General features: G+C 48.0%; 1 long non-coding RNA gene across 1 annotated transcript; it reads right to left on the bottom strand.

Moving 5' to 3' along the window:
• Positions 1-17,994: 17,994 nt before the first annotated feature.
• LOC118572772 lies at positions 17,995-23,592 on the bottom strand. Its single transcript, XR_004943516.1, has 3 exons — positions 22,996-23,592; positions 22,201-22,314; positions 17,995-18,498 (listed from the first exon to the last, which is right to left on the bottom strand). It is a non-coding gene; the product is annotated as an uncharacterized LOC118572772 (long non-coding RNA).
• Between the last annotated feature and the right edge of the window lie 274 nt (positions 23,593-23,866).

The raw sequence follows: 23,866 nt of genomic DNA, 5'->3' as shown, positions 1-23,866 counted from the left end.
TCTTGGCACCTAGGATGCTGAGGCAGGGTGTTTGCTGTGAGTTTAAGGCCAGCCTAGATTACATAGCCTGTCTCAAAACAAAAGGTTAAACAGCTAGTCACAACCACTGCAAACTAACCACAGCCTGTGTGCCAGCCTTTAAGGCAAGGAAGTCCCCATTCACAAGGTTACCTAATTTGCTAGTAAATGATGGAGTCAAAGTTAAGTCCAACTCTATCAACCCAAAACCAAAATATAGAAAATAGACTTGATCCCCTCCGGAGTTACAGCCCAGGGGACACTGGGGATGAGCTGCACCTTCAGATGTACCTAAAGACCTGAGAGAAAGAAGGTAGGGATAAAAAGTGGGTACCAGAGGCAATGCCAAGCTGCAGAAGGCCCAGCCTCAGACTCCACGTGCTCACAGAGAGGTACAAACTAAAAGCTAGGGCCACTGAGTGTCGAGGTAGGGAAAAGAGAAGGTGGGAAGGCTGGAAGGGACAGGCTTGAGTCAGCAGGGATCAGGTGCCTGCACCTTCTTCTGAGGTAACAAGACGGACAGCGCTATATGAGGGGCCTCCTCCCACCAGCCTGCTCTCAGAACCCCTGCTCTGTGTGTTAGCTCCAGTGGGAACAGCTCTTTGGGGAGAGGCCTTACAACAGCAAAAATCTGGCACACCCGGGGCGTGTGGGGTGTGGTGGGGGAAAACAGGCATTATGGGATAATGGAACTATAGGCAGACAAATTTAGACACTGCTTTAAGAGGGTTTTTTTTTTTCTCACCCTGATTGGCTAGTGTAAAACCCTCATTTACAACCTTGACAGAACCCCAACTAATTTCTGTCGTTGAAACAGCTTTTTTTAGTCACTGCATCGAGATGTAGAATACATTTCCTCTTCTTTCCCAACATATCACATTTCTTGGCAGAAATATGTAGTAGAAAAGCACCAAAACTTTTTATAATGAGAACAAACTCGAAATTCCACCCATCAGCCCTCTCCTGTAGATTATTTCTTCCTGTTAGCTCGCCCCCTGCTTTAGCTTTATTCTAGTGACTCACACGTTAAATTTCGATTTCAGCATCCTCCCGTCGTATTACAGGATCCGGTTGCCACAGGACGGGGCCGTGACCCTAAAGATTTCTAAGCTGAACGGGTTTCCCATGCGGTCACTCTGGAATTTGGCCACCTTCAGGCTGCTCTCGTTTCCCACTCGAATTCCAGGGAGAAGCCTGGATGGCCTTCCTGCCCTTCCATCTTGGTTTAATTTATCTTCTCTCTAAGATTTTCCCTTTTGAAATTCTGTGTGTGTGTGTGTGTGTGTGTGTGTGTGTGTGTGTGTGTGTGTGTGTGTGTGTGTGTGGTCTGTAATCGCCTTTAGGGATTAAAAAAAAATCAAGTTTAGATCTAAAGTACCACAAGATGCCATGTGCCAGCCACACCAGGAGTCTTTGCTCACCAAGCAGGGGGAGGGGGGGCTGCCGCTGCCAGCTGAGCCGCCTTTCTTTCTGCCCTGAAACTGCCTTCTCAGCTCAGCTCTGTGCAGTGACTAACTCCAGCAGGAATATGACCCAGTTTGCTTGGCAGGGTGTGTGTGTGATGTGTGTGTGTGTGTGTGTGTGTGTGTGTGTGTGTGTGTGTGTGTTTTCTTTTTTAATTCACTGCTCTCTCTGGTCACGATTCTCTCCCAGGCATTTAGCGGCTCCCTCTTGGCATCCGTCTGGTGCCTAGCCGGATTGATAACTCTCTCCCCAGCTGTCCCTTCCAGCCAGCCCTCCTCTTTCTGGTAAATCCATATTCCATTTGCTTTCCTGCAGCAGCATGCTATCTCTAGGGTCTCCTTAAAATAGATAAACACTGCTCTCCAAGGGAAGTCTCGAGGCAAAACCCACAGCACATACTAGCCCAATAATCTGCTCCAGAAGGCGGTTGGATAAAAAGAATCGCAATGGGAGCCACCCACTGGTACAGGCTTTTTACCAAGCACCTTTGACCCACATGGTCTTATTTATATTCACAATAAGCCATTATGTAGGTATAAGGGCTATTTCCACCTTATAAAAAAAAAAGCTCCTAAAGAAGTAAAAAATTCTGGGCAGGAAGTCCGGCCGGGACTGGGGCCTGTTCTTTTGAAACTGCTATGTAAATTATATTTGCTCAGACACACAGGGCCAGGAATGCAACTCCTGGGCAGAGTGCTTTCCCAGCACACAGACAAACCCTGGATTCAATCCCCAACACCTTGAGGGGGGAAAAAAAACCAGGAGAATCTTTGGTGTTCATTTTGATGGATTCTGCAAAGGGCATCCCACATCTGAATGCATGGGACCAGAAAAGTTTTGAGTTTAGGAATCTCCCCCAATTTGGGAATATTTCCATGTACATAATGATCTCATCTTAGGGATGGTACCCAAACACATCTGTTTGTGTTTCCTATGCGTAGTCTGAAATAATTTTGCACAGTATGTTTAGCATGCCTGAGTGTTGACGGTGTTCTGTCCCGTGTCATCAGGCACAGAACTTTCCATTTGCAGCAACACACATGAACTCAGAGAGCTCCAAATTTCAAATTTTGTTCATTTGCTGGTGTGCCACACTGCATCTCTGGAATTAACAAAATGGGTCCCACATGCCAGATCTAGAGATTACTGGGTTTGGGAAGCCAGGCCAGAGCCTTTCACATGGAAAGGCAGCTTAGTTGGCTGAGTGGACCTCAAGGCTCGCCATTTATGGAGAGTAATTCCAAAAAGAAAGCCTTAGTATCAAATGAAACCCAGCACCCTCAGAAGCATGTCTATGTGCAAGCAGGATTCAGATGGAACGTGGTTATAAAATTGAGAAAGAAGGGCTAGAATTCTGCTTTAAAATTTAAAAAAAAATTTGCTGTTGGGGAGCTGGGGAGATGGCTGAGCAGTTAAGGGTGGGTATTGTTGGTGCAGAGAACCAGGGTTCAGTTCCCAGCACTCCCACAGTGGCTCACAACATCTGTAATTCCAGTTACAGGGGATCTAATGCCCCCTTCTGGCCTCTGTGGGCACGGCAGTGCCCAAAGGGATTGTCTTATACATAGATGTATATCTATGGAAGCAAAATACGCCTACATGTAATAAAAAAGTTAAAAATCACTATTAGGATTTAAATCTGGAATGTCTTCCACAGGCTCATGTTTTGAGCATTGATCTCATCAATTTCAAGACCTTTATAAAAAGGGGGCCTGGCTGGTGCATGCACCAGAGACAGGCCTTTGAAAGTTACATTTGGCTCCAGCCTGCATTCTCTACTTCCTGCTTGCTACTGTATGGTGCACAAGTAGCCGCCACACGCTCCTACCACCAGGAACACAATTGTTCCAAATTGCTTTCCCCAACATGACAGACCAAAATCACTCTGACACCCTGAGCCAAACTAAACCTCCCCCACCCCCAAGCTACTTGTCAGCAATTCTGGTCCCAAGTAACTCATACAATCACCAAGCTGCGGCCTCACCCTTCTGGAATCTTCTGGCTTACCTACAACTATCAACACAAGGACCTGAGGCCACTAGTTTGAAGAAAGAAAAAAAAAAACAACTTGAATTTTCATATCAGAAAATTCCCTTTTGTGGACCCATCAGACCCATGAGGCACATGTGTTCTGATACATAGAAACTCTAGACACCTCCATTTAGGGGTAAAAAATGAAAGAAAATAAGTTATAAAGGCCCCTAGTGTTGCTTTTCCAGAAGGAGTGGGTCACTCCCGGTGTAGTCATGATGGGCAGCCCTTCTAGAAACTTCCTTTAGGGAAAGGCCGATTAAGACTATTTTATCTGGCAGAGCAGTGGTGGCACACACCTCTAATCCTCGCACTCGGGAGGCAGAGGCAGGTGGGTCTCTGAGTTAAGGCCAGCCTGGTCTACAGAGGGAGTTCCAGGACAGCCAGAGCCACACTGAGAAACACTGTTTCGAAAAACAAAACAGAAGACAATCTTACCTGTGATCTATCTGTCCGGCTGTACCTGAACTCTATGTTGGGTCTCGCAAAATAAAGCTGTTTCCTCCTGGCTCTTGTTTACACACAGTGGTGGATGGTAAATATTTAACAGATCATTCCCCGGGAGGGGAAAAGCCGTAGAGTGCAGATAACGGGTTTGAGAGTCTGCCTCTGTGACTGTTTGCAGCACCCTTCCAACTTGAATGGCTTCAATTTACTTAGCACCCCACTGACCCAAGGGCAGCCCAGGAACCAGCCCTCTGATCTGGGAGGAGTAAGGGTGGCCCTGTCCCCTGGGCCCGCTCTCCCAGACCCTCTCTAGAAGAAAGACCTTTGCTCAGCCAAAAGTTTGCAAGGGTTCCAACCAAAGCCTCTATGTCCCTTTGAGGTGCCTTCACATAAGCCAGACAGGATTCCAGAGTCTTCTGCGCAGAGTCGGACAGTTGTAGCCCTCAGCCTTTCTTGTCTGGTCTCCGTGAATAACAGCACTGGCAATGTGTCTAGAATCTCCCTGAGCATCAGCGTACTTTTGAGGTTTGTTTGATTTCTCTTTTAATAGACAAATTGCAGAAAACACAAAGTAAAAACCCATTTCCTGTTCCCAGCTCAGCATCCACAACCAGGAAGGAGCTAGAAGGAGTATCCTGGAAGCTGGGAGCAAGCACTCATCACAGACACCCTGTGGAGTGGCTGCCTCTGCCACCAGGACCTTTAGCCACAGAGCAGGAGGGCAGGAGGAAGGGTTCAGGAGGTGCGGTAACAGGATTCCACAGCTTTCTTAATGAGCATGGCTCTCTGGCTCCGCCCACGGCTGGCTCCGCCCCACGGCTGGCTCCGCCCCACGGCTGGCTCCGCCCCACGGCTGGCTCCGCCCCACGGCTGGCTCCGCCCCACGGCTGGCTCCGCCCCACGGCTGGCTCCGCCCCACGGCTGGCTCCGCCCCACGGCTGGCTCCGCCCCACGGCTGGCTCCGCCCCACGGCTGGCTCCGCCCCACGGCTGGCTCCGCCCCACGGCTGGCTCCGCCCCACGGCTGGCTCCGCCCCACGGCTGGCTCCTGCAATGTATTACTCTCTCTCTCTCCCTTCACTCTGTTTCTTCACTCTCCCTTCCTTTCCAGAACTAGACCTGAATCTCCCCCATCTTCTCTCCATTGCCCGCCGCAACTGCTCGCCCCCTCACTTGCTCTTGGTGTGCTATATTGCGACTTGTTTTCTGATCTACCTATTTCCTATGCGGAACCTTGACTTTACATTTTTTAGCCTTCTGGTGATTGTAAATATGCAAGCAATTGTCTAAGCTCCCCGTCTCTCTCATCCTGTACAATCTCTTCTGAGTCATTCCTTTTACAAAGCTGTTTAAAGAGGTCTTAGCCTTGGGAGATTTTGGAGTCTAGACTGCTCAAGTTATGCAGATAGCTTCCCATGTGTCTTCCTGTAAGCTTGGTCTCAGAATTATCTGCATTTACATAGGTTGTTATTGAGTTAGTTGTGTTTCCAGGGTCACTCAGCTAATAAATGGTAAGTGACCTATGAACTGACCCCAGAAGGTTGCTTTTGGATGTGTGAGTTGAAAGGACCAAAATCCCCAGAACTACATGTACACCTCCAGCATCAGAATCCTTATCTGCCACAAAGTTCACTCACCACTTGGGTTAGGAATATGGACATTAATGAACCACATAAAGACACCTTGCTCAACAGTGGAGTTTCGGTCAACAAGGGAACATTCCTCATAATGGTCCCGAAAATTCAAACTTTGAACATTCGAACATTGAACTGAAAATGCCCTGTCTTCACCGTGACTTTTATGTCTCCATACAGAAAATACTTACTCCTCTGTTAAAAAATACTGGTGGTCATCAATTCAGTTACCACTGTAGACGTAGTACCCAGAACCAGTAGACTGCACACCGCCCGGTGTATGGTTGGCTCTACCCCCTGGGTTGCACAAAATGTGTTCTACTGCTTAGGACCATGTCACCTAATGGCACACTTCTCACAGTACAGCCCATCCTAAGGAACGCTTGGCTGATATGAACACAGCCTTTTTTTTTTTTTTTTTTTTTTTTTTTGGTTTTTCGAGACAGGGTTTCTCTGTAGCTTTGGAGCCTGTCCTGGACTAGCTCTGTAGCCCAGGCTGGCCTCAAACTCACAGAGATCCGCCTGCCTCTGCCTCCCGAGTGCTGGGATTAAAGGCGTGCGCTGCCACCACCACCTGGTCCACAGCCATTTTCTAACAGGTTAAAAAAAAAAAAAAAGTAAAACAACATGATCCTTAAGACAGTGGCTCTCAAATTGTGTCCCTACCTCCCCCCACACCATAGGATTTTACAAGCTGGACTCGGTGATGGTGGTGAGGGGGGTGGCGGTGGTGAGGAGGAGGATGGTGGTGAGGGGGGTGGCGGTGGTGAGGAGGGTGATGGTAGCAGATCCAGCTGGCCTCCAGACACCATGTCCCGGGCCTTGAGTAAGGAGGCTGCAATCCTGAAAAGACAGTCTAGGAGGCTCCACCTCTTCTCACTGAAATCAGCTACCAGAAGGTGCTTTGAGCCAAAGCCAGGCTTTTGCCACAGTACCACAGAGTTCTCTCTCCCAACCACCAGGCTTCCTCTCCACTACTCGCCCTGCAGTACAGCCTACCTTCCGCCAATGCTGATATAGTGTCCAGGGTCTTCTGGACCTCCGACCTAAATACTCAGCCAGAACCTCAAACTTTGCTGTCTTCCGCCTCAGCCTAGCTCCCCTCCCTCCTTCCATTCATTCAGTAAATTTTATTAAGACAGGGTCTCAGTCTGTAGTGCAGAGTAGCCTGAAACTCGCTGTCGTCCAGGCTGGCCTTGAACTCACAACATTCCTCTTGCCTGGACTCCCAAGTGCTGGATTACAGGCATGGATCACTACATCTGGCTCTTAACATTTTTTTAAATTTGATTTTTAACTTATAGTGATTGTAGATATCTGTGGAATACAGTGTGGTATACTAATAAGCATCTAGATTATGTAAATGACTGGGTTGGGGTAATTAGCATACCCATCATCTCAGCCATTCATCACTTCTTTGTGTTGCAAATTCTCAACACTGTAGTAGCTATGTTGAAATATAAACTCCGATTGTCCTACTGTGCTTCAGGGCCTTAGGATGCATTCCTCCCACCCATTTTCAGCTTCCACCCCATAACTTTGACCCCAGTGAGTCACATCACCATCCACCTATCCACTCGAACTAGAAACCTGTAAACTGCCTGCATTTTTGGTTCTTTCTCTTATCCCCCTCAGTGTAACCAATCAAGTATCATGTCCCACCTGTTTGATTTACCTGAGGCTATGATTGACATGTGTCATGTGTCGAAAACTTAATCCCTGGTGCAGCAGTGCTGAGAGGTGGGGTTCTAACAAGAGGTGGTTAGGGGGTTGGGGATTTAGCTGAGTGGTAGAGCGCTTGCCTAGCAAGCACAAGGCCCGGGGTTCGATCCTCAGCTAAAAAAAAAAAAAAATCAGAAGCAAACTTCTGCCCTCCAGGGTTCTTCCATTATGCTGTAAGCCTGTATTTAAGACCTCCTCCCTCCTTCAATAAATGCCATTCAGCATTCGAAGAAGAAGAAGAAGGAGAAGAAGAAGAAGAAGAAGAAGAAGAAGAAGAGGGGGTCAAGATCATGATGGGGAAACCCACAGAGACAGCTGACTGGTGCTAGCTGGAGCTCACTGACTCTGGACTGACAGCTTGGGAACCTGCATGGGACTGAACTAGACCGCTGAATGTGGGTGACAGTTGTGTGGCTTGATCTGTTTGTGGGGTCCCTAGCAGCAGGACCAGGACTTATCCCAGGTGCATGAACTGACTTTTTGGAACCCATTCCCTGTGGTGGGATATCTTGTTCAGCCTTGGTACAATGGGGAGTGGCTAGGCTCTCCTTCAACTTGGTATGCCAGACTTTGTTGACTACCATGGGAGGCCTTACCCACTCTGAGGAGTGGATGGGGGTAGAGTGGGAGGGAGGTGAGGAGGCGGGAGAAGGGGAGGGAGGGGGAACTGGGGTTGGTATGTGAAATGAAAAAAATTTTAATGAATAAATATATATATATATATATATATATATATATATTTTTTTTTTTTTTTTTTTTTTTTTTTTTTTAAGAGGTGGTTAGGTCACTAGGACCCAGCCTCAGGAGAGATGGCTGTTGTGGGTCAATTAGCCCAAGAGTGGTCTTGCTCCTCTCCCATGATTCCTTGTCTTTCTGTCTTCTGCCATGGGCTGAATGCAGCAGGATGGCCTTCACCAAGTAACTGCCAAAGCCTCAGCCTCTTCAGCCTCTTGAAGAGTGAATAAAGTTCTTCAGAAACTCCCCAGCTTCTGGTGTTCTGTTAAAACAACGGAAGGCTTCCCATGACCTCTCTCTCCTGGACTCACTGCAGCGAAGACATCTCATGGCACCGTCACTGCTGAGTAGCCAGTGCAAGCCAAGCTCCTGTAGACGCCGAGCCTGGACCGACCTCCCAACACTTCCCTCTGACTCACCTTGCCTGAAATCTCACACCCCGACAGCTGTCTCTTGTCTTCCGGTCTGTCACCTGTCTGCCTATGGTTCCACTCCTGTTCTGAATGCTGACATCCTCAGTCATCGATGACCCCCTCTCTTCTCTTCCAGGGTGAGGTGCCCTTCCCCCAGTCTCTGTGATCTTCAGTGACTACCTCTGAATTGCTCTTTTGTTTATCGGTTGGTCTTTGTCGTTGTATTTTGCATGGGACACAAATTTCTCATCTTCCTGCCTCAGCCACCCAAGTTCTGGGATGAAAGGCATGTGCCAGACACCAGTTAAATTATTCTTTGATTTTTTTTGTTTGTTTGTTTTGCTTGTTTGTTTTTGTTTTTTGAGACAGGGTTTCTCTGTGTAGCTTTATGGCTTTCCTGGAACTCGCTTTGGAGACCAGGCTGGCCTCAAACTCACAGAGATCTGCCTGCCTCTGCCTCTGAGTGCTGGGATTAAAAGAGTGTGCCACCACCGCCTGGCTTGATTTTCTTTTTTAACAGTATTTATTTCTTTCATTCAAAGGGATGTGTGTGTATGTGTGTGTGTGTGTGTGTCCCACAGCCTGCATGTTGAAGTTAGAGGACAACCTGTGGGGATCAAATTCAGGTCCTCTGGCTTGGCAGTCAGTACCTTTACTTGCTGAGTATCCCACCAGCCCGTTCTTTGATCTTACCCTATCTGTTTCTCTATTTGTTTCCTCCAATGAATGGGAGCTACCTAGGGCAAGGGTGATGATTTCCACCCTCTCTGAACCTCCATTCCCTAGAACAGTGCTCAACCAGTCACAAAAGAGAGTCACAGGCAGGGGTGGGGACCCAAAGCAAAATCCAGCCCAGGATCAGTCTGTAACCCCAAGAGGAGTCAGAAATGTGGCCACCTGAAAACATGGACATGATTTCTCATCTCACAGGAACCTGTGTATTGTTAAAACATTCCCCATACCGCCTAAAACAAAGCGCAGAGTGTGGGAAGATCCACATCACTTCCTCAGCTTCAGCCTGTCATCCTTCTCAGTTTCTGAAAGCAAATAGATTTGAGACACTGGTAGACCCAGTCTACCCGTCAGCTCTCCCCCAGGACCCAATAGTCCCTCCCCCATCTTCAGTAGTCTCCCTAAATACTCACGTGCAAGCCTGTGTCTCTTTGCTATCTCAGCCTGCTCAGTGGCCACCCTCCTGCATGGTACAGACACACAACATCAAATGGCCTTGATTCAGCAACAACATGGTGGCATGTCACCATGCCATCTTGACTCTGGGCTTGACAGCTCCCAGACCGCTGGCTGCTCTAGTCCCCTGCAGCCGCAGTACTGAAGAAGCTAGGCCTTTGCTACACAGTCCTAGCTGGCCCTCCCTGTCTGTTTATTCCACATCTGTGGACTTACCAGCCACTCATGGAAAACATGCAGGATGAAGACTGCTTGTGGAGTGAACATATAACATGCACATCATATCAAGACTGAAATGTCATCTACAGTGAGTGTGGTAGTGCGTACTTGTAACCCACAGACACGGGAGGCTAAGGCAAGGGGATTGTGAATTCAGGGCCAGCCTAGGCTACACAGCAAGATATTTATTCCAAAAGAAAAAAAAAATCACTTGGAGATGATTGACATATACAGGAGGTGGGTGTAGATTCTACACACACACACACACACACACACACACACACACACACTACATAGTTTTACAGAAAGGTACAGACCTGTCTAGATTCTGATGCCCATGGGGACCTGCAATGAATCCCCAGTGCAAGCCACAGAGCATGGACACAACTGTACTATCAGGCCCTTTAAGGGCCACCTGTGATTCAGTGTAGCTAACCCAGCTGATACCATGCTTCCGGTCTGGTCAACACATGCTTTATGCTGTGATATGCACAGGCTACTTCCTGACTGCATGCCACCTACAGACTGTATCTCACGAGGCAGTTTGTCACTATGAGCAACTACAAGAGTGTTATTCCAGCTGTGCCACTTAGCAGATGTGTGACTTTGGGCAAATTTCCTTTCTGGGATTCCATTCTCCTCTGTCATATGGAGTGACTGACCATAGTGCTTGGCTTACAGGACCACTTTAGGGCATCAATGGGTTAAGAAAAGTAGCTAGGCTGGGAGGTGGTGGCAGGCACACACGCACACCTGTAATCCCAGCACTCGGGAGGCAGAGGCAGGCGGATCTCTGTGAGTTCCAGGCCAGCCTGGGCTACAGAGCGAGTTCCAGGAGAGTTAAACCTACACAGAGAAACCCTGTCTCGAAAAACCAAAAGGAAAAAAGAAAGTACTGGTAGGAGCAAGATGGCACCAGGCAAAGCCAGCAGCGTTTCTGTATGCAGGCTGTTGGCTCTTCACAATCCCGGACAAGGAGCTGCTTTACAACAGGAAATAGAAGCTGGCAAAGGGAACCAGCCAGCTCGGAATGCTTCCATCTTACAAGTCCTCCACCCCAGGGCAGTGCTCAACCCAAGTCCCCTCCCCCACAAGCTGGGCCTCCGTCCCCAAGGAACAGATGTTAGCAGAGCTCAGGAAATGCCCTTGTCATAAACCCCAGCCTTCCTGCTAGGCCACCCTGGTAGTGTCATCCACATCACTTGTGGGCTGTGATCTGTGCAAGAGACTGAATCCTAGCTAGCAGCCACGTTGCCTGCTTTGTTGGTAGGAAAGGTGTTTGAACTAACTCAAAGATAAGAAGTGTCTCACGCTTAAAAATAGCCCCTTTTATAAAAATAAAAATAAGCAAGCACAAAGCCCCACCAGTGGCCTGGCTCACTGTTAAAGATAGCATGGCAGAGAGGCCTGGGGGTTCCAGGCTCCCACTCTGTAGCATCAGCACGTGCCACTCTCTTGCCCTGGGGAAATCAAAGGTGTTCTTACAGATAGGGCACCCGCAGATGGGCAATGGTGCCATGGGCTACAAAAGGTTGTGTGGCAGGAAGCATGTCGGTATGTGACAGTTCCCTAGGGCGGTGTTGCGACCACCAGGCTGGCTACACGTCTACAGTTACAGCCCCAGGAACCATGAAAAACACCAGCTGCAATCCTTGAGGACGCCTCAAGAGGTAATCAGTGCCCGGGAGAAAAAAAAAAAAAAAATGGGCAGGAAAAGGTTCCTTCATTCAGGTTTCACGGTGTCAAATGGCAGGCATAAGCAGGAATGTCACACAGGCCACTGCTTAGCAGGGCTCCCGGGACCTTTTGGCTCTAAAAGGTTATCAACTCACAGAGCTCGTCAAGCGTAGCCAGTCGGTTTACAAGAGCCAACTTCCGGTTACCAGTGAACTTCTTTAAGCCTCCTGTTTTGCACCGAGCAAGCAAACAACTTCTGATCCCTCCTCTGTGTGTAGTTCCAAGCACACCACAAAGCGCTGAGACACGCCTTTGCCCCTCCCTGCTCTGTGTGGTTGCAGGTTAACCAGGCCTTCAGTTGTGAGTCTCTGTGACCGCAACCGCCCCTTCCCGTGGTGCACACCATGCTGCGGGCTGGCAGCTCTGTGCTGGCTTCTCTGTTCGGGCATAGCTGCTCGACGATCGCTTCTTAGACCCACTACACAGACAAGCTATAGGGACCGTGACTTTTAAAGCAGAGCACACGCTTTTGTGTTTAGAGAGACTTCATGACGCACTTGAGAATCCACTATCAAAGTCTGTTTGCTTTCAGGAAGGGAAATTGGAAGGAAAGAACGCCCCCGCGGCCCACAGCAGGCCGGTGCATTTACGAATACCACACTCGCTGACTGGGGTTTCTTTGAGATGTCAATCCTTGGCATAAGATACACAGGCTTGCTAGGCTAAGCAGATGTGCTCTGTGGCTCAATAATATAAAGGGTACCCAAGTCACCAGCCTCCGTTTCAGCGCGAGCCCCCTTCTTCCAATCCACTGATTTTCTAAAACGTGTGGCTATGGATTTTTAGTGCACGCAGGTTCTTTGTACTTAATTTCTACCTCGATTTTTAATGTGTATCCTATTTTGAGGCAATGTGTAACTCAGGTTAACCTCCTGAGAGATTACAGGAATGAATCTCTCTCCTCCACACCCGCCCTCCACCCTCCCATCCCGCTCCCTCTCTGTAGCCCTGGCTAACCTTGACATCTCCAGTCCTGGGACTAAAGCATGTGGCATCACAGCTGGCAGAAATATTCTCTGTCGAACTTAGAAAACAGCTTCCTTTTAAGTTTACTCAAATCAGAGAAAAGTTCAGCTGATGTTTTTATTTTCTATTTCGTCTCTGCAAACGCAGTAGCTGTGGGGGTGACTTATAGAGTGATAAAGGAACAATGCCTTCTCAGAACCCTTTATTTTTTACATTTTTTTTTTTGCTCGTTTGGGGGGGGGAGCACTTGTGCTGCAGTGGGGGAGGAGTCAGAGGAGAACTTTTAGGAGTCATTTCTCTCTACCATGTGGGTTCCAGGAATTGAACTGAGTTCAGAGGCAAATGCCTTGACCCAGTGAGCTGTTTTACTTAACCTCAATTTTTAAAATTGTTTTAAATTATGTCCAGGCATTAGTTTGTACAGGTCCCTCCAGAGGTGGAGTTACCAGCTGTTGTGAGCTGCCTGACTTGGGTGCTGGGAACTGAACTCAGGTCCTCTGCCAGAGAGCATCAGGTGCACTAGACCACCCAGCCACCATCTCTCCAGCCCCAGAACACCTTCACAACACACTTCCCTCCCTTTCGATCTTCCAATTTCCCACAAAATGTGATGCTAAGTATTTCAGAAGCCAGAGGGTTGTGCTTGGCATTGTGACCAAGCCAGATGTACCGAACACTTTCCTGGGGACAGAACAGTAGAGCCCTGGCCCAGGCCCTCACATCATGTCCTTCCAATCTCCAGCAGGCTGCCATGATTTGAAAATAAATAAGTGAGCTCAGATGTTATTAAATTTTTTAATTAAATATAAAAAGAAATGAAGACTTCTGCTCTCAACCACAGCTCCTGCTGGACGTAGGAAAGAATTTTAATAGAGAAAAAAATAGGATAGGATAATTAAATAACTAGAGGCAGGAGTGATCCAGCAGAAGCCACTAAGAACAACGCATAATTGTGTTGCTGTGTTCAGCGTAAGTGTGGCTGAAAACACAGCCATCCACCCAGGCACGTAAGCCAGAAACCAGGAAGTTAGCACGTCCTGGCTTTCGGGACACTCGGGCAGCCCCGCCTCCTGCTGAACACAGCTCTTACCAGTCGTGGGGTTCACTCATCACCTTTGCTCACCTCCCACCTCTGAAGACGTTCACAGCGCGTCTGGTGCCCCTTTCCTGACTCTGCCCCATGGGCATTACCTGAGACCTGGAACATGAGCTTGTCCTGGAGAGCAGGCCCTCCTTACTCTGTCTTCAGTACCTAACGGACACTCACTAGATGCATACATAACTCACACAGTCATTTTTATGTTCTGTCCCATTCCGGAAATGAACTGAGAGGGCAAAGGAATACAGTTTGCAAGTGCTGGCCTCTCCATCGCCCTGCAGCTGGGCGGCACTGGGCTGGGGAGATGGTTCAGTGGTTAGAGCACTGCTGCCCTTCCAGGGGACCTGGGTTCAATTCCCAGGACCCACATAGAGGCTCACAGCCATCTATATCTCTAGTCCCAGGGGACTCCAACACCCTCTTCTGACCTCCCTGGGTACCGGGCATGCATGTGGTGCACAAACATACATTCAGACAAGATAGATAAAATTAAAATGATAACATTAAAAAACATATAAGAGTTTTATTTTAAGTTGGGTGAGACTAAAATGAGCAAGTGTAGTGTAAGGCCATGTGCACAGTCAACCTTGAGAGATGTTGCCACGCCCAATGCTCTCCCTACTGAATATCAACCACCACCAGAGAGCAAACACCGCTAACAAACTGTCACGAGTCTTTATGGCAGCAGTTCTGCACTGTCTCAGACAAGCTGCTTATCAGATGTTTACACTGTGATTCACAGCAGTAGCAAAATGACAGATATGAAGTAGCAATGAACTCATGGTTGGGGGTCTCCAGAGCGTGAGGAACTGCGTTAAAGGGTTGCAGGGTTAGGAAGGTCGAGAGCCCCTGCTCTATGGCAAGGGTGAGTTTTTCTCTTTCTACTAAGGAAATTGAGGCAAGGAAAGTTTTGGTTTTGTTTTGTTTTTTTTGGTTTTTCGAGACAGGGTTCTCTATAGATTTGGAGCCTGTCCTGGACTAGCTCTGTAGACCAGGCTGGCCTTGAACTCACAGAGATCCCCCTGTCTCTACCTCCCGAGTGCTGGGATTACAGGCATGCGCCACCACTGCCCAGCGTTTTTTTTTGTTTTTTAATGTGTGTAGTAGGGTTGGAGAGATGGTTCATCAGTTAAGGGTATTTGCTGCTCTTGCAGAGGATCCCAGACCCATGTCTGATGGCTCACAGCCACTTGTGGGGTCTCATGCCTTAACCTCCATGGGTATCAGCCCTCATGTGCACAAACTCACCTAACACATATAATTGTTAAAAAATAAAGTTAACCTCTTGGCCAGATATGGTAGCGCACACCTTTAATCCCAGTACTCGGGAGGCAGGAGGATCTCTATGAGTTCCAGGCCAATAAGAACTACAAAGTGAGATCCTGTCTTAGATAAATAAATAGGTAAATCTTTTTTTTTTTTTTTTAATCTTTACAGGCAGTGTTGTGGCAGACAAGTGACCCCAGTCCGGAGGAGTCAAAGTGGCATGGTTGTGAGTTCAAGGAGAGCAACAACTTGTCCAGAAGGAAAATGGGGTCGTGGGAACACCGCCCAAGGATTGTGTGACAAGAATTCTCAGTGCTTGTGAGAAAACCCCAAGAAAACAAGACAAGAGTCTTAGGACCTCGGTCTCTCCAAACCCAGGGAATTGTTCTTGGAATGTGCTTTTGAGCCTCTCCCGGGGTGGGGGGAGTGGTTACGAGTGAGCTTACTTCAGATTAGTCATTACATCCAGCTGTTGTTATTTGTTGATAAGCCTCCGCGGAAAAACCCACGCGTGACATGTCCTGGTGGTTGTGCGGTTTTTACTCGTGTGGCTTTTTTAAACTCAGAGGATAAATAGTCCCATGCTCTGAATAAAGTCGGCCAGTGCATGAGACTTTAGTCCACCTCATTTTTAGGCTCCATTCTCCCAGGCTTAACCACCTTTGGAGCAGTAAGCAGGGACTGAGGAGGGGTAGAAAGAGAAGATGTGACCAAAGTCAGCCAACCAGCGAATAGACAAGATGGATTCAAATCTGAACAGCTCCGATCCCCACATCCTCCCACCATGTCCTTTGGTCTCTCCTCACAAGCTTGGCTCTGACACTGGAAACACTGTGGAACTTTTAGAACAGTTTGCTTCTCGTACTCCGAAAGAGCTGTGGTGACAGTGGTGGCCTTGGGGAGAGCTGGACTACTGGCAGGCAGAAGCATTTCCCAAACTGTATTCACACCCACTCTGCCCACACTGCCAGTCTCATCAGGAACCTGAGGCCACCCTCAGATGCAGCCTAAAAGATATGTCCTCCTGCAGTGTGGTAAGAGGCAGACAGAAGGACCCTTCTGCGTGCTGGCTGGGGGTGCATCAGAAGCTGTCCTGAAACCTGCCAGCGCTGGTGAGGCCTCCCTCTGAACCCTTCTGACCTTAGACCTCAGTTCTCTTTCTAGGGCTGGATTCCATCCCAGATCCTCTCTAGACCAAGACGGTGCCTCTGGGCTCCAGTGTCTGGGGAAACAGAGAAGGAAGTGGACCATACACAGAAGAGAAGTAAGGGAAATAGACAGGTGTGGATCCCATGTAACAAGAGAGCTGTCCCAGATAGAGACAGCCTTGAGGGGACTTTGTTGCTGCAGAGGGTCTGCTCTCCTCCCATCCACACATCTAGCATGCTCACAGCCAGCCTAAGTAGATCTGGTGGTCAGCAATTTACCACTGACTGAAACCACAACCATCCTCATGTTAGCCATGAAAAGATAATACTGCCAAAACGGTATGGTGTGCCAGAGGTGACCAGAATGATGTCGCCTTACCCAGTCCTAACTGTCATTTGAACTTTCAATAGTTTCAATCAAACATCAGGTGACATGGGGACACACTGTAAGAGGCATTGGTAGTCAAGCTGACAGCTGAGTAAACATCACAGACCCAGACGGCCATGGTCAGTGGCTCCATGTGACCTCCTGAGGCAAAGCACCAGTAAACACCAGCAGGTGTGTGAGGCTGGGCGGGAGAAGCTGGACATGCTGTTCACAGTTTATTTGTTGTTTCAGAGTTGTTTATTTTATGTGTATGCACCTGAGCATATGTATGTCTACCATGTGCATACAGGTGCCCACAGAGGCCAGAGGAGGGCACTGGATCCCCTGGAAATGGAATTACAGGTGGCTGTGAGTCAACCAAGGTGGGTTTTGAGAACAGAACCCTCCAAGAGCAGCAAGCACTCTTAACCACTGAGCCATCTCCCTTGCCCACTATTATTATTATTATTAAATAGAAATAGTCTCTAAAATAGTAGTAAGGCTGAGGTATAGTATTGCAGATAATCCACAGACACTGATAAAGGAACTATTTATTTATTTAAAAAGTTATATTGAGGGGAACAACTCACTAAACAGGACATGGCAAGTCCGTCTCAGAGTCCTGGAAGGCTGATGGTCGATCCCACACTGCTTCCGCTGCCTGAGTCAGTCCCCACCGTCCAAGCCCAAGAGCAGCTGGTGCCTCAAGGTCATCGGTGGAACAGGTACCCACTACAATATGGCTTAGCTTGAAGCATATACTTAACACAAGAAAAGCCCATCCCTAAAACCAAAATAACAATAATAATAGTAGTGGTAATAATAACAAAAATAATAATAAAATTGAAAGTAGAATGAGGCTGAAGAGATGGCATTTGCTGCTCTTGCAGAAGATAGGATCAGTTCCCATTACCCATATCAGGTAGCTCACGACTACCTGTTATTAAGTCCAGCTCCAGGGGTCCAATGCCCTCTTCTGGCCTCTGTGGGTACTGCATTCACATGCACATACTCATATACTTATACACAAGACTAAAATATGTATTAATTACAATATAACAAGTGCATGAGCCAGTGGCAATTGTGTGTAACCACCATGATCAAGTGCTATTTCACTGCATGGAGCTGTCTGTGTAACCCTTTCATGTGGCTGGCAACATGAATCATGGTGTGCTTACAGTGACATCTTCACCTATGTTGTATGTTACTCGGTAAGGTCACACCTGCTACTCTGCCAATGTGTAGCAGGGAATTTTCAGCCCCATTATAATCTTGTTTGGTTTGGTTTGGGTTTGGTTGTGAGACAGTCTCAGTATGTAGCCATCGCTGGCCTGGAACTCAGAGAGATCTGCCTGCCTCTACCCCCAGAACACTCAAAAGGGGGAGTAAGAGCAAGCACCATTGCCCAGGCAGCTCTGTTATGATCTTAAGGGACCAGCATCATCCATACAGTCGCTCATTAACTGGAAAGTTGTTAAACAGCAAGAATGTATTTATTTGAATTTTTTGTACAATCTGTTATATCATAACACACACAAAAACAGAAGGTTAGATAGGAGATTTAAAAGATAAATAGAAGTAGGAATTCAAGTATGTTCTTCCGATCCCTGTCTATCACCTTAGCGCTTCAGTCATCCTTGGTCTATACTGGGAAGAAAACCTCCCAGAAGGAATAATCAGAGAATCAAGGGAATTAAATCAGGTGCAGAATGTGTTTGGGAAGTGTAGAAAAATACGGGAATATCAGAAGAGGATGGTGGTGATGGTTGGTGATAAGAACCTACCGCTTTCCATTAGGTAGCGCCATCATTAGCCAAAAAGCAAGCCTGTGAGGGAAAATAACTGTGGTCGGTTTTCATGCTGGGAAACTGGTGACCAGAAGTTGGAACTGCACTATGAGTTCTTCTGTGGCCAGTGTCTGACGGACTTGGTGGCACCGTTTCCTGGGACGGAGAGTGGGCAGCAGAGCAGGCTGAGAAGGGAGAGGATTTGCTTTGCTGTTTGCAGTGTCCGCGAGCTGTGTTGAGTGTATGCATCTGAGGGATCTGGTGGCAGGAAAACAATTTGGAAAGTGTCAGCTGCTTAGGAGCCAGAGTTGAAGCTCTTTTTTTGGGTCTTACCACCTTGATCAGAAGCAGCAAGTGCAGAGGGGTGGTGGGGAGGTGAAGAAGGGCTGAATGGAGCCTGACTCGTCGCGTGAGGGGGTTCAGATGCAGAGCAGAGCTGTGATCATTAACTTTCACTAAAGGAAGGCAAGCCCAAACGGAGGAACAGCCCACAATATAATGACCACGGACAGAGACCTTAGGAACTGTCACCATCTGGAAAAGACCAAATCAAGTAGTTAAATGTCTTGCGGGATTCCCAGATTGGTCCTGAGATGGGGAGGTGGGGAGACATCAGGGCTGGGGTAGCCTCAGTCTCTGAGCGTTGCCACAGATAGCTGGTGTGAGCAGAGCCATAGCTCCAGAGCAAAGAAGAGAAAAAGAGATGAGAGAGAGTAAGAGATGGAGGCTAGTGGGAAATTGGTGTACTTTAAATAACAGTAAGTTGCCAGGCAATGGTGGTGCACGCCTTTAAATCCCCACACTTGGGAGGCAGAAGCAGGCAGTTCTCTGTGAGTTCGAGGCCAGCCCGCTCTACAGAGTGAGTTCCAGGACAGTCAAGGCTACACAGAGAAGTTCTGTCTCAAAAAACCAGATAGATAGATAGATAGATAGATAGATAGATAGATAGATAGACAGACAGACAGACAACAGTAATTTATCAAAGCCAATGTCTTGGTTTGGGTGGTGCCAGCATTTCAGATGTAAACATTAAAGGAAGCTGAATGAGAGATATGTGAAAGTCTGTGTGCCAGTTTTACCTATCTGTGGGCCCAATATTCTTCAAAATAAAAAGCAGGGCTGGTGGCACTCTTGAGAAAAGCCAGTAGGACGGTGAGTTCTGGGCCAGCCTGGGCTACAGGTTGACTCTCTCAAATTTTGGAAGGGCTGGGGAAGTGCTTTCACAGTCAAGTGATTGCCTTGTCTACGGCAGGGCCTTTTAATAAAGCACTCAGCATATTTCAAATAAGTCATCTTGGGGCTGGAGAGATTGTTATTTATTTGTTGGCGTTATTTACTGGGTGAAAACATGAGGTGCAACAGAACCCGCTATAATAGTTTTTATCAGGGAAGAGAAAGAATGGGGGTGGATAGGCCTACCGAAAAGACGGGGGTGGGGGGGTGCGCTACTTCTGGTAAGAGGAAGAGAGCGGGAGGGGGTAGAGCCTGCTTTTATAGGTCACCTTGAGCATGCATATATGGGCTTACGTAGTATGACATGCATGCACATAAATTACGTGATCACACTGTGGGCAGATTACATGACCACGCTGAGCACAGATTACATGGACGGAAGGCCCTGGAGTGACTAAGCATTTTGCCTGACTGCTGAGAGTGCATTCAAAGTCACTTGACTCCAGAAGGATATAGGAATAATAACATTCCACCCTTTTTGTTATTATAAAAAGTAGGGAGCCACCTGGGGTGTTATAACCCCCACCATGGATGCCAATCAGGGACGCCGCAGCTCCTGGAGGATGTTAGCCTGATGGGCCTCATCTGCATGTATCCTAGCCTGTTCCCAGACTCATCTGCACTCCTCAGGAAGTAGGTTGTTAGTTAGGATCATGAATATATCATGAAAGGTGAGACTATAGGATTGGGTGATATATTGGAATTGTTTAATAAAAGAGGTAGAGTTGGACATATAAGAAACCAGTTTCTTTTTTATCTGAGAGAGTTCTGCCAGTGAGAAAGGGCACCTTAACCAGTCCACCTACCCCACTACCTCTCACAAAGGGAGGATGGCTGCCGGGTTGGTTTGACTGGCGTGGGGTCCCTTAGCAGCTCGAGAATACCTGATAGGAATAATGGTGGGAGCCAGAGTCAGGCAGTTGGAGCGGCCCAGGACTGGAGAGGAGGAAGGGGCTGGAGGAGCCGAAGGAACAGTCACTGGCGGAGAAGAAGCGGGAGGTCGGAAAGGCAGGGTTCATTAGCAGGGTCTAGAGTCTTTGTGAGAGATTCCTCAGGTTTGGGTTGCACAGCCAGGAGCATGTGGGCAGGAGAGAAGAATCAAGGAGAGGGTTTGGAGCTGAGATAGAAAAAAAGCTTGGCTATGTTGTACCCAGATGGTGACCCCGCAGGGAGACCATCAAGGACGAGCGTACCAGAATGCAAAAGCAAGGTTTATTCGATCCAATGTGCACGCACGTGCGTAGTTCAAGCTGGCAGGGAACTCTCGTCCGCCATGACACAGAGAGACAGGGAGGAGAGTTACTCTTTCTCGGGGAAGTTAGTTGTTTTTGTTGTTGTTGTTGTTGTTGTTTGTTTGTTTGTTTGTTTTCCAGAGCTGAGGACCAAACCCAGGGCCTTGTGCTTGCCAGGCAAGCGCTCTACCACTGAGCTAAATCCCAACCCCTCTTTTTGGTTTTTTGAGACAAGGTTTCTCTTGTAGCTTTGGAGCCTGTCCTGGAGCTCACTCTGTAGACCAGGCTGGCCTCGAACTCACAGAGATCCACCTGCCTCTGCCTCCCGAGTGCTGGGATTACAGGCATGCACTACCACTGCAAGTTAGTTTTTATAGGCAAAACCCACAAAATTTCTTAGAGGGGAGGGGGTTAGTACAGGTGCATCCTTGATTGGTCCAGTTTTTCCCGGGTCTGGACTTTGTCTTATTTCAGCTTATCTGTTTGCCCTGTCAGGAGTTTTACAGCCCATCTCCGGGGTCCGGTCATGTTATCTCCAGAAAGGGACATCTCGTGGTTAATCGGTCACCACCAGACATCCTGACTTTGTTCTTTTGAGAACACCTGACTTCACCTCTCCAGGAAGGGGGAACTGACTCACTTCTGTTTATTTTAAGATATCTCTTCCCTCAGCTCTTCTGGGTTTTGGGGGGAACTGTGTCTGGATCTTTGGTGGGGGTCTTTCATTTCTCCCTTCTATTGGCCATAGAAGGGCTCAGTCATGGGCCCCTAACTTGTTCTAATTCAAGAGATTCCCATCTTCTCACTTCGGGGTCTGCATATGACTCATATTCAGTGGTCTTTCTGGGGGTCATGATCTGGGCACAACGGGTAACTCTTTCCATTTGCCCATTTGCTGGCAGAAGTTAGATAACTCCTGTAAAATACTGGGATTCAATGAGCCATTAGGTGGCCATTTTTATTGTTATCTAAGGGATACTTAGGGTGTTTTTTAGTGCAGAGGCAGAAAAGCTTAGGAGTCTGTAAGTGGGGCACTAAGCTGAGAGGTTTGAGGGTTTCTAAAAGGCAGCCCAGAGGGGATGTAGGGCTTTTGGGATTGGAGGCCTTGTTTCCCATGGCTGCGGCAGAGAGAAGAAATAAAAAATAAAATAAAAAAAAATAAATGGGATCCAATGGCTATAATATCTCGGGCGTCTCAGAGATTAATCGAGGATTGATATAGCACAAGTCGCTCAGTGTTCCATCGAGCAAAGAGGAAGGGCCGGGTCGGGAGGACGAGGCTGTGAGAGAGGAGAGAAGGACGAAAACAAGGCCTCAGACCTCAGTCCTGGGGTGCCGGGGGTGATAGACAGCAATGAGGCCCACCACAGCCGCTAAAGACCGTGGACAGGGTTCCCCCCAGTTCCAAGGACACCAGAGGGATGCTGGATGATTGACAGTTGTTCTCACGGGTCCAGGGAACCATTTACATAGACTGGTTAAGGGGAAAACTCACCAATCGAAGTAACCGGTGTTATGCACAGTGGTCCGGCGGGCAGGCAGATGGAAAGTGGGTAATTGCAGATAACCGACCTCGGTTCAGAATCCCCGTGCAGGGCGCTGGGAGGGTCTGTTTGGTCAAGGCACCAATTTATTTGTCTGCATTATTTACCAGGCGTGAGAAAACACGAGGTACAATGGAACCCACTATAAGAGGGTTTTTTTGGTTTTTTTGGAGTTGAGGATCGAACCCAGGGCCTTATGCTTGCTAGGCAAGTGCTCTACCACTGAGCTAAATCCCCAACCCAAGAGGTTTTTTTTTTGTTTTTTTTTTTTTTTAGGGAAGGGAAAGGGTAGGCCTACCGAAAAGAAAGGTGTGTGGAGGGGGGTGCTGGGGTGTAAAGCCCTGGAGTGGCTAAGCATTTTATCTGACTGCTGACAGCACATGGGCAGTCATGTGACTCCAGAAGTGGCTAGGAATAATAACAGAGATGGCTCAGCGGTTAAGAGCACTGACTGCTCCCAGAGGACCAGGGTTCAATTCTCAGCACGCAATGGCAGCTCACAACCGTCTGTAACTCCACTTCTGGGGATCTTACACTCCTTCCTCTATGGGAAGTTCATGCATGCGATGCACATACATTCATTCAGGCAAACATTCACATGCACCAAATAAATAAACCTTTAAAAAACGAAACAAGTCATCTTGCTCCCTCGGCTCCTTCATTCTTCTCCATGGGCCAGTAGACCCGGCTAGAATTCCAAGGCCTTGCATACGCTAGTCAGAGTAAGGAAGAGGAAAAGGAACTACCTGAGGCCAGAGGGTCAAGCCTGCTTTCCTGTGCGGTCCACAGCCGGCCGTTTCTGTCTCCAGCTGAAGAGCTCTGAGCCCTGCGTGTTTCTTGAGCACCTTGGAGGAAGTCATTCTTATTGTCTGCCGAAGACCCAGAATGATACAGTCTAGGTCGGAACACCGCCTGTTTGTGCCCTCGGAATTTCTAAAACGATCCCAGTCTTACAGATCTGAATTCCCTGTGTCACACTTGCGGGGAAAATCCCCAAGAGGCTTCCAGGCCCGGCAAGACTGTTCATGCACACTTGGCTGCTTATGGAGAACCCTGTTGTCATTCTGGTTGCCAGGGAGATGTTCAAGCCTGCAGCTGTCGGGTCTGCTTCCGTCAAACCGGAGTGTCCTGAAGCTAAGACAGACACTCTGACTTACTGCCTGTCACACTCAGAGGTGAATTTTCCCACCAAGAAATCAGGATTTCTTTCTACACTGAAATTCCCAGCAGGGCTGGAGAGATGTTTAAAAGCAATGGCTGCTCTTGCAGAGGACCCAAGTTCAAATCCAAGTACCCACACGGCAACTCACTGGTAACTCCAATTCCAGGGGATCTGATGCCATCTCCTGGCCTCCATGGTCACCAAACACACTTGTGGCACATATACACACATGCAGGCAAAACACTCAAACACATAAAACAAAGATAAATAAATCCCTAAAAAGATAAAAAAAAAAAAAAATCCCAGAGCTGGAGAGATGAATCAGCAGGTAATGTGACTTCAATTCCTAGAACCCATTCCACAAAGCCGTCCTCTGACCATCTGTGCCATGCATGGCATGTGTGCCCCTACACACACACACACACACACACACACACACACACACACACACAAGT

The sequence above is a fragment of the Onychomys torridus genome, chromosome 22 (assembly GCF_903995425.1).
Source record: "Onychomys torridus chromosome 22, mOncTor1.1, whole genome shotgun sequence".
Classification (NCBI taxonomy): Eukaryota; Metazoa; Chordata; class Mammalia; order Rodentia; family Cricetidae; genus Onychomys; species Onychomys torridus.
This window is presented reverse-complemented; position numbering and strand designations above follow the sequence as displayed.